We start from the raw sequence: 10603 nt of genomic DNA, 5'->3' as shown, positions 1-10603 counted from the left end.
AATTCTATCATTTAAGAACAATGATTGTTAATAACAAAATAAAATAAAAAACAGTGTGAGAGGTTATCTGGTTTCCTGGTCACCTGATTTTATGCCATGCTGTGGTTAGTAACGAGAACTACATGTCATGTTAAAAAAAAATAGTAATCCTTAGAGTAATCCTTAGAGTCCTTACAGGGCACATAGGAACCTGAGTCAGTGTGGTTCTGAGCTGCCCTCTGGGGCCTGTGACAAGGACCTGTGTCATAGCTGGTCACAAAACTCTCACTGTTTGTTCAGACCTTGGCATTTTGACAGCTATGATTAGTTCTTTCACTCATTGGACTCATTTTATCATCATAATCTTACTCTGTGATTGCCGCACAATTTTTTTTTTGTGCTTTCCTTTTTTTTTTTTTTTTTAATGTGTTTTTTTTTTTTTTTTTCCGTAGGGCATAGTTATTTATTTATTTATTTTTGGCTGTGTTGGGTCTTCGTTTCTGTGCGAGGGCTTTCTCTAGTTGAGGCAAGCGGGGGCCACTCTTCATCGGGGTGCGCGGGCCTCTCACTATCGCGGCCTCTCCCCTTGCGGAGCACAGGCTCCAGACGCGCAGGCTCAGTAGTTGTGGCGCATGGGCTTCGTTGCCCCGCGGCATGTGGGATCTTCCCAGACCAGGGCTCGAGCCCGTGTCCCCTGCATTGGCAGGCAGATTCTCAACCACTGCGCCACCAGGGAAGCCCCGCACAATTTTTTTTGGCCTCTTTTTTGTAAACCCAAGTTCAGGTAATAATGTGCTAAGTAAACAGTTGTTGTTGTTGTTGTTTTTCATACACAAGTTTATTTGGCATCAATTGCAAAACCATACTTTCATGCACAATGTTTGAAAAGAGAGTTTAGACAAATCATGTATTTTTAGCTATACAACTGACAGTGTTTAAGAATCATTCAGGGACTTCCCTGGTGGTCCAGTGGTTAAGATTCTGCCCTCCAAATGCAGGGAACCCGGGTTCGATCCCTGGTCGGGGAACTAGATCTTGCACGCCGAAACTAAGAGCCCGTGTGCCACAAGGAAGACCCATTATGGCCAAATATATAAATAAATATTAAAGAAAAAGAGAATCATTCATTTATTCTGCATCAAAGAAGGGTAATAATGGAGTGCTGATGTTGCTGGTACTGATTAAAGACATACATTATATGGAAGACCTGTTAGGAAATCTACAACCTAGGATCCTATTTATCCTTCTTTGGTGAAGGATTCTCCTTTGTTATTTTATGTACCACCCTGGTTTGAAGCTCTCAAAATGAGAGTTCTCAATGACTGAGTTTTGACATATAAAATGTGGGTTTTAAAGCACTGTTTATTTTACTGATGCACACTAATAGCTTTAGTAGAGTTTATGGGTCTCTTTTACCCACCCTCAACACTGCCACTCTGACAGCAACTTGAGAGCCAGGAACAAAGTTCACCAATTTTTGTACCTTGTCGGGCACATGGCAGGATTTCCTGACCACTAAGTGAATGAAAGAAGGAATAAGTTCTAGTCCTAAGTCCGCTTCTCTCTAGCTTTGAACAAATCACTTCTCATCACTCTCTCTGCCTCTTCTGAGACATTGAGGGTTTGGTGTGAATGAACTCTAAGACTCCTTCTTATGCTAAAATTGTATGGGTCTTTGACCATTCTTAATCATGAAAGTATAAAGAGGGCTCTATTTAAGTAATTTTCTAATTTATTCTTTCCTGTCTGGATAGTTTTGGATTATTTGCTTTTATATAATTTATGTTATTTCAAATGAAGTCATTATATCAAAATATAAAATTTGGAATTTATCTATATACACAAATTACCTATTTTATTATTTGTTCACCCTTAATTGTACAAAATGGGAAGTTAATATAATTTTCTACATGGCAAAAGAGATAGTAAAACATTTTAAAATTTACTTTCTTTGGCTTCTCTGATAACTTGATTTACACTTTTCATTCTTGTGTTATCAGGAGACATTGCTGCAGAATCTTTTTCCTATTATCAGGACTCCTATTTTATTTCTTTTCAACTTTGCTTTTTCTTGGATTTATATTGAATTTATATCTATTTTTTTTTTTGTATTTCTACTACCATTTTCCCTGTTTTGGCTCTCCAACTGCCTCAATATTTTTTTCATTTTCTCTTTTATCCTCAGAATTTAGAATTTTAAAATATGGGGCACATTGATCTGTCTTTCTTCTCTAAGGAGAATAATGTTTTCTCTTTCTTTTGAGGTACACGTTGTGCCTACCATGAGATTATCTACATAGTGTTGGACACAATATACATTGGATGAATTAAATTATTTCAAATTTATTGGGCTTCCCTGGTGGCGCAGTGGTTAAGAATCCACCTGCCAATGCAGGGGACTCAGGTTCGAGCCCTGGGCCAGGAAGGTCCCACATGCCATGGAGAAACTAAGCCCGTGCGCCACAACTACTGAGCCTGCGCTCTAGAGCCCGCAAACCACAACTACTTAAGCCCATGTGCCACAACTATTGAAGCCCACGTGCCTAGAGCCCGTGCTCTGCAACAAGAGAAGCCACTGCAATCAGAAGCCTGCGCACCACAAAACGAAGAGTAGCCCGTGCTCACCGCAACTAGAGAAAGCCCACACACAGAAACGAAGACCCAGTGTAGCCAAAGATAAAGAAAGAAAGAAAGAAAGAAAGAATTTATTAGTTTTCAACAAACAAACTAACAAACAAACAGAAACCTAAGCTCATAGACACAGGGAACAGATTGGTGGTTGCCAGAGGTAGCGGGTGGGGAGTAGGTGAAATGGGTGAAGGGGGTCAAAAGGCGCAAACTTCCAGTTCTAAAATAAATAAGTCATGGGGATGTAATGTACAGCATGGTGACTATAGTTAATAATACTGTATTGCAAATTTGAAAATTGCTGAGTAGATCTTAAAAGTCCTCATCATAAGGAAAAAAATTTTTTCTGTAAATATGTATGGCGATGGATGTTAACTAGACTTATCATGGTAATCATTTCACAACAGTATATACAAATATTGAATCATTATGTTGTATACCTGAAACTAATTGCTGTGTGTCAATTATATTTCAATTTAAAAAATAAAAAGTAATTTATTAGTTTTTATTGCCATATTTTTTTAAAGAAATTTATTTATTTTTGGCTGGGTTGGGTCTTCGTTGCTGTGCGTGGGCTTTCTCTAGTTGCAACGAGCGGGGGCTACTCTTCGTTTCGGTGCTCGGGCTTCTCATGGTGGTGGCTTCTCTTGTTGCAGAGCATAGGCTCTAGGCACGTGGGCTTCAGTAGTTGTGGCACACGGGCTCTAGAGCGCAGGCTCACTAGTTGTGGCACATGGGCTTAGTTTCTCTGCAGCATCTTCCTGGACCAGGGCTTGAACCCATGTCCCCTGCAGAATTCTTAACCACTGTGCCACCAGGGAAGCCCTCCATATGTTTTTATTGTTCTATTCTATTTTTGTTTACATGTTCCCTTTTTCCTGTTTCCCAATCCTATTTTTTTCTTTTTCCTTTTATTCCCTCTTATTTCTTCTAAGTTGCTATTTTGGAAAATTTTGTTTTTTCTCATGATTTTCAACTCTGTCTTCTTTCCCTCTCTAAGGAATTTCTGTAATTTTCTTAGGTTGAACTACATGAAATTGCCATTGTTGTAAGTTAAAAAAAATGCTTGACTATCAGCAATTTCATGTGGTTCAACCTAATAGTTTTCCTCAGTGCTTAGCACAGCGCTTGGCAGATGCTCAATTAATATTTGCTGAATGAATTAATAAATAAATTCTTTTCGCTGGTTTCTCTGAGGGCCTGGATAACATTAAGCAGAGAACTCTTTACCAGTTGTGGAGTCAGAAATTTTTCATCATCAATAATCTTACTGATTTGCTCATTACCTGGTCTTATTAGTTCTTTTCATTAATGTGCTCAGGGTAAACCTGAGGATATGCTTATGCACAAGCATGTGGTTACCCACATCAGTGTTATTATATACATATTTGCATGAATGTTAGTAAACGTAAATTTCTGGAGCATGTGTCTTTTTGTGAGCTTTTGTGGACATCTATATGATTAGCATCTCAAAAAGCTGAAATCTGTTGAAAGAGAAGTAGCAGAAATAGAAAGGAAGGCTAGATTTCTTAAAATACTATTTCAGCCTCATTAACAGTAACAAGAAATATCTGTTATTCCCAAAACATTCACCTCTGATATTCCGCTACCCTCAGTGAGCCTTTGAGAATTTATGCACACTGAAAGAACAGCTGAGCCTTGAAGAGGAGACATTAAATAAGGAAATTTTTAGGTTTCCTGAGTTGCTGATGACTAGAATTGCTGACCTTGTTCATGAAGATATTTAGTTCAAGATGCTTTTAATACTTTAACATGTTAACTCATAAGCCCATCTTTTCTGACAACTAAGATCTTTGTTTCATGCACTGACAAACAGGTGCAGATATTTTAAGAAATTTAAGGAAATTTAGCAAGTGAATCAAGGGGAGCACTGAAACTAGGGTTTGTGGTTTCTACCCAATAGGATTTCCACTTCACCCCGTTGTCATTAGACTTACTTAATCATTCAGTAATTTCGTTTATGATTCATGCCCTATGAATCATGAAGAGTTTCTTTTGTTTTCTTTTAGTCACGAAAAGGTGAAATTCAAGATCTGTCTCTGACATGTGGCATCAACTTCTCATGCAATGAAGCGCATACTTTTTCTTTCTTTTTTAAGAAAGCAATATGTACGCTTTGTAAAACATCCAAATAATATAAAAGTTAATTAGTAAAAAGACAACTGCTCCAAAAGAAAACTGTTATAGTAGGTTTCAACACAGCCCAATCCTTTTTTAGTGAACTCTGAAGAACTGTTTAAATGCTATGTCATAGGAAATTTTTTTTATGTTAAGTGATGACTCCTTGGGCACATTTAATACTGCAAATATTTTCTTTGCACAGACTCTTTTATAATGTGTAATGTTTTAAAAATGTGTTTTTAAGAGTTGTCTCTCTCACATCTTATTCCAAAATAAACTCCAGATGGCTTTAAGAATAAAATGAAAAAAAATGACCCCATAAAAGAATTGGAAGAAAATACAGGTGGAGAATATCTTCTCCTAGAGTGAAGAACTCTCTAATAATAAAAGCAAAGGAAAAATGATAAAGGAAAAGATTGATATATTTGACCTCATAAAAATTAAACATTTTTAGATGTTATAAGACACCATTAAAGTTAAAAAGCAAATGACAAACTGGGAAAAATATTTGAAACATACATGACAGACAAGGAGTTAAGATCTTTACCCTTTAAAGTACTGTAACAAATCAACAAGAAAAAAGATCTGGCTTCCCTGGTGGTGCAATGGTTAAGAATCTGCCTGCCAAAGCAAGGGACACAGGTTCGAGCCCTGGTCCAGGAAGATCGCACATGCCGTAGAGCAATTAAGCCCGTGCGCCACAACTACTGAGCCTGAGCTCTACAGCCCGCAAGCTACAACTACTGAAGCCTGCACGCCTAGAGTCCGTGCTCTGCAACAAGAGAAGCCACTGCAATGAGAAGCCTGCGCACCACAATGAAGAGTAGCCCCCGCTCGCCACAACTAGAGAAAACCCGCATGCAGCAACAAAGACCCAATGCAGCCAAAAATAGATAAATAAAAATAAATAAATTTATATTTAAAAAAAAGATCACCTAAAAACAGAGATGACAGGGCTTCCCTGGCAGTCCAGTGGTTAAGACTTCACCTTCCAATTCAGGTGGTGCTGGTTCTATTCCTGGTTGGGGATCTAAGATCCCACGTACATGCTTCATGGCCAAAAAACCAAAAAACAAAATAAAACAAAACAAAACAAAAGCACCATAAAACAGAAGTAGTATTGTAACAAATTCAAAAAAGACTTGAAAAAAAACTTAAAAAATACACATGAACAGACAACTCACAGAAGAAGAAATATGAATAGCCAATAAATAAACCTTAGAAAATGTTCAGTTTCACTAATAATTGAAGAGATGAAAAGTAAATGAGATTCCTTTTTTGTTAGTTACATCCTGTACTGAGAAGGGTGTGGTAAAAAGGACATTCTTTGTTCACTACTGAAATAACCATTTTAGAAGGCAATTTAGTAATTCACTTCAATTAATGTGGAGATTCTGCTCTTAAACATCATGAGAGATTATTGCCTTGTCCATTTTCATCAACCTAACTATTGCACTTTTGTACTGATGGTTTGTAAAGATAATATCTCATGGGTTATCTATCTAATTGTAGATCTAATGTCTCCTCAGTTATTTCTATATTTTACCTATTTATCATTTTCTAGGTATACCACTAACAACCTCAATAAAGTTCTAGTTTATTCATAAAAGTTTAAAAAAATTAACAAGTTGACTTCAACAAAGTGAACTGGTTTCTCCTGCCTCCATTACTTTTCAAAAATTTAAGATATACTTTTATTATTTTCTGTTACAAAAGCAATATTTATGTTTATTGTAGAAAAATTTAGGGGATAAGGACAAGGGAGAAAGTTGCCTCATTCCACCTCCAAGTGTACCACTTGGAGGACATAATTCTTAGACCTTTTTCTAGCCATAAATATATGTATGTAGTATACACATTGTCAAATTAACCTCCAGAAAGCTTATAAATGTATATGCCCACCTACATGCAGTGGGAAATGACAAGCAAGATCATAATTTTCCCTTGTCAACAGTGGATATTGATGTTTTCTTTTTTTAAATTATTTATTTATTTTTATTTATGGCTGTGTTGGGTCTTCGTTTCTGTGCGAGGGCTTTCTCTAGTTGCGGCAGGTGGGGCCACTCTTCATCGCGGTGCGCGGGCCTCTCACTATCGTGGCCTCTCTTGTTGCGGAGCACAGGCTCCAGACGCGCAGGCTCAGTAGTTGTGGCTCACAGGCCTACTTGCTCCGCGGCATGTGGGATCTTCCCAGACCAGGGCTTGAACCCGTGTCCCCTGCATTGGCAGGCAGATTCTCAACCACTGTGCCACCAGGGAAGCCCGATATTAATGTTTTTAAAAATGATTTTTAAATGGTTTAAAAATAGTTTTTTTGTTTTAATTAGTTGTGTTTTTTTTTTAAACATACTCAGTGAATATTTATAGATCTTCTTTTTTTGAGTTCCCTATTAATATTTTTTGCTGGATTGTATTTTAGCCAAGTGTAATCCCAAGATTGTTGGAACTGTTTTGTTTTAGTTGGGCCCAGTCGATTCTTGGAATTTCTACAGATCAATAAATTACCTTTTATCTATGATTTGTTCTACATGCAAATTGTAATCACTGTAATTTATAGAAGTTGCTCAAATCATTTCACCTTTGCATTTAAGGTCATATTCAATCTCTCTCCCTTAAAAAAAACCACACTTCCTTAATGATGTCTCTTTAGGCACTCTAGGGGATACAAAGATGAATAGTAATATAAATAACATTTTTTAAAATTGAGATAATAGTCACGTAACATAAAATTTATCATTTTAACCATGTTAAAATGCACAATTCAGTGGGTTTTAGTATATTCACAATATTGTACAACCATCACCACTAACGAATTCTAGAACATTTTCATCACTCAAAAAAGAAGCCTCATAGCACAGGGAGATCAGCTCTGTGCTTTGTGACCACCTAGAGGAGTGGGATAGGGAGGGTGGGAGGGAGGGAGATGCAAGAGGGAAGAGATATGGGAACATATGTATTTGTATAACTGATTCACTTTGTTATAAAGCAGAAACTAACACACCATTGTAAAGCAATTATACTCCAATAAAGATGTTAAAAAAAAAAAAAGAAGAAGCCTCATACCCCTAATCAGTCACTCTCCACTCCCCCTCATCCTCACCCCTGGCAACCACTAATCTACTTCTGTCTCTATGGATTTGCTTATTCTGAATATTTCATATAATGGTCTTTTGTGACTGACTTCTTTCACTTAGCATGTTTTCAAGGTTCACGCATGTTGTAGTATGCATCAGCACCTCATTCAATTTTATGGCTGAATAATATTCCATTGCGTGGATATACCACATTTTATTTATTTATCAGTTGATGGACATTTGGGCTGCTTCTATTTTTTGACTCATAAATAATGCTGCTATGAACATTCATGTACTGTATATGTTTTTGTGTGAACATATGTGAACAAAATTCTCTTGGATTTCAACCTAGAATTGGAATTGCTAAGTCATATGGTAACACTACGTTTAAATTTTTGAGAGATACATAACATTTCTGAAGACTTAATATGTGTGTGACACTTAGTAAGCACTTGACTTGCATTTTCTCATTGAATCCTCACAACTTTCTGTGGTTGGTCCAATTATTATGTCCATTTTACAGAAGAGAGCAACTCAGAGATGTTAGAAAACTTGCTCAAATACCCACAGCTAGTTGGGACAGATCCAGGATTTGAACTATGGCAGTCTGGTTACAGAATCTGAACTCTTTAATACTTATTGCCTTGACACATATGGTTCGAATGGGCAGAAGATAGCTCACAATAATGAAACAAGGTGAAATGGAGTAAGAAGTGTAAGTCCCATGTAATGTGTTAAGAGGATTATAGAGCTGCAGAGTAGATTCAGGAAAGGCTTTCTAAAGGGAATATTTGAAGGGAAACTTAATTTATGGGAACAAGTTCAAGAAGAGGAGCTGGGGTGAAAGCCAACTAGGTGAAAGGACTATTACAGGCATGGCAAGTTAGTTTTACATCAAGTGCCAATTCCAGTTCATTGGTAGTGACTGTCTATAGCACTGTGTGGAGATACTGTATGCCAGCTCAGTGGGAAAGAGTATGATGAGTAATTAGCAAAATCTGCCATGGGTGAGGGAGGGGAGATTTGAAGACCTCGTGATACGAATTTTCATCGCTGGACTATTACGCTATGGAGATGAGAAATTATGGGTCATGTTCTGGAAAACAATGACTATATGATTTTGACTGGATCATAGGGTATGTGTAAGAAAGTGGAGGCCAAAATAAGATTGGAAATATGTGATGAGGCCATATTGCACAGTGTTTTAGATGACAGGCTGATGAGTTTGTACTTAATTCAGCAGACAGCGAGAGTCACTGAAGATTTTCAAACAGGGGAATATTGTCATAGGAATCCTACTATAAGAAGATTAATCTGGTGGCATACAGAATGCATTGACATGGAGAAAGGTTAGAAACAAGGAGGCCAGTTAGGGTAATGCTAAAAAATTTAGTAGATGGTGATAAAGTCATGTTAAAACAAGGAACTACCATTTTTTCCCCCATTAATTCCTTAAAGATTAAAATGTAGGTGTGAGGAAATGAACACTCTAATACTCTGATGGTGATACATTGGTTCAACTTTTCTGAAGGACATTTTGGCAATGTGTATAAAAAGCCTTAATAATGGTTTATTCTTTTTAATTAAGTATCTGTAAATTTATGCCAAGGGAGTAATTCTGAACATATGCAGAGATGTAGCTCCAAAGGTGTTCATTGCATTGCCATTTTAGAAAACAAATGTAGCCCAGTTACTGGCTGGGCAGTTTCTCTTGTCACCAGCCCATCTGAGTCAGGACTTGGCATTTTTTTTTTTTTTTTTAAAGTTTAATTTTTATTTATTTATTTATTTATGGCTGTGTTGGGCTTTCGCCTCTGTGCGAGGGCTTTCTCTGGTTGCGGCAAGCAGGGGCCACTCTTCATCGCGGTGCGCGGGCCTCTCACTATTGCGGCCTCTCTTGTCGCGGAGCACAGGCTCCAGACGCGCAGGCTCAGTAGTTGTGGCTCACGGGCCTAGTTGCTCCGCGGCATGTGGGATCTTCCCAGACCAGGGCTCGAACCCGTGTCCCCTGCATTGGCAGGCAGACTCTCAACCACTGCGCCACCAGGGAAGCCCAGGACTTGGCATTTAATTCACCATGGAGAACACACTGCATGAAAAGCATTTAGTTAGCAATGTTGAGTTTACTGAAGATTATGTAGGGGACATGGAAAAAAGGCTTTAAAAAAAATTGAAAAACATTCAGGAGGGGGCTTCCCTGGTGGCACGGTGGTTAAGAATCCGCCTGCCAATGCCGGGGACACGGGTTCGATCCCTGGTCCGGGAAGATCCCACATGCCGCGGAGCAGCTAAGCCCGTGCGCCACAACTACTGAGCCTGAGCTCTAGAGCCTGCAAGCCACAACTACTGAGGCTGAGTGCCACAACTACTGAACCCCGCGTACCTATAGCCCGTGCTCCACAACAAGAGCCACTGCAATGAGAAGACCGCGCACTGCAACTAAGAGCAGCCCCCGCTCGTCGCAACTAGAGAAAGCCCATGCACAGCAATGAAGACCCAACGCAGCCTAAATTAAATAAATAAATTTTTAAAAAATTCAGTAAACTTGATAAATATTCCTTAGACATTTCTGCTTCCTCCACAGTGCTGAGCAGGGATCCTCATCTCTCTGCCCCTTCGCTACACAGAACTTAGCCCTGCTGCCCCTCCTCTCTTTTACTCTTCCAAATTACTTTTTCTGCTTGATTTTGGGAATCAAAGTCTATTCCAAGTGGGCCTCTTTTTTTTTTTTTTGGGCCTCTTTTTTTAAAAGCTGGTTTCTATTAGAAACAAAAAGTGTC

Source organism: Balaenoptera ricei, chromosome 8 (assembly GCF_028023285.1).
Source record: "Balaenoptera ricei isolate mBalRic1 chromosome 8, mBalRic1.hap2, whole genome shotgun sequence".
Taxonomy (NCBI): Eukaryota; Metazoa; Chordata; class Mammalia; order Artiodactyla; family Balaenopteridae; genus Balaenoptera; species Balaenoptera ricei.
This window is presented reverse-complemented; position numbering follows the sequence as displayed.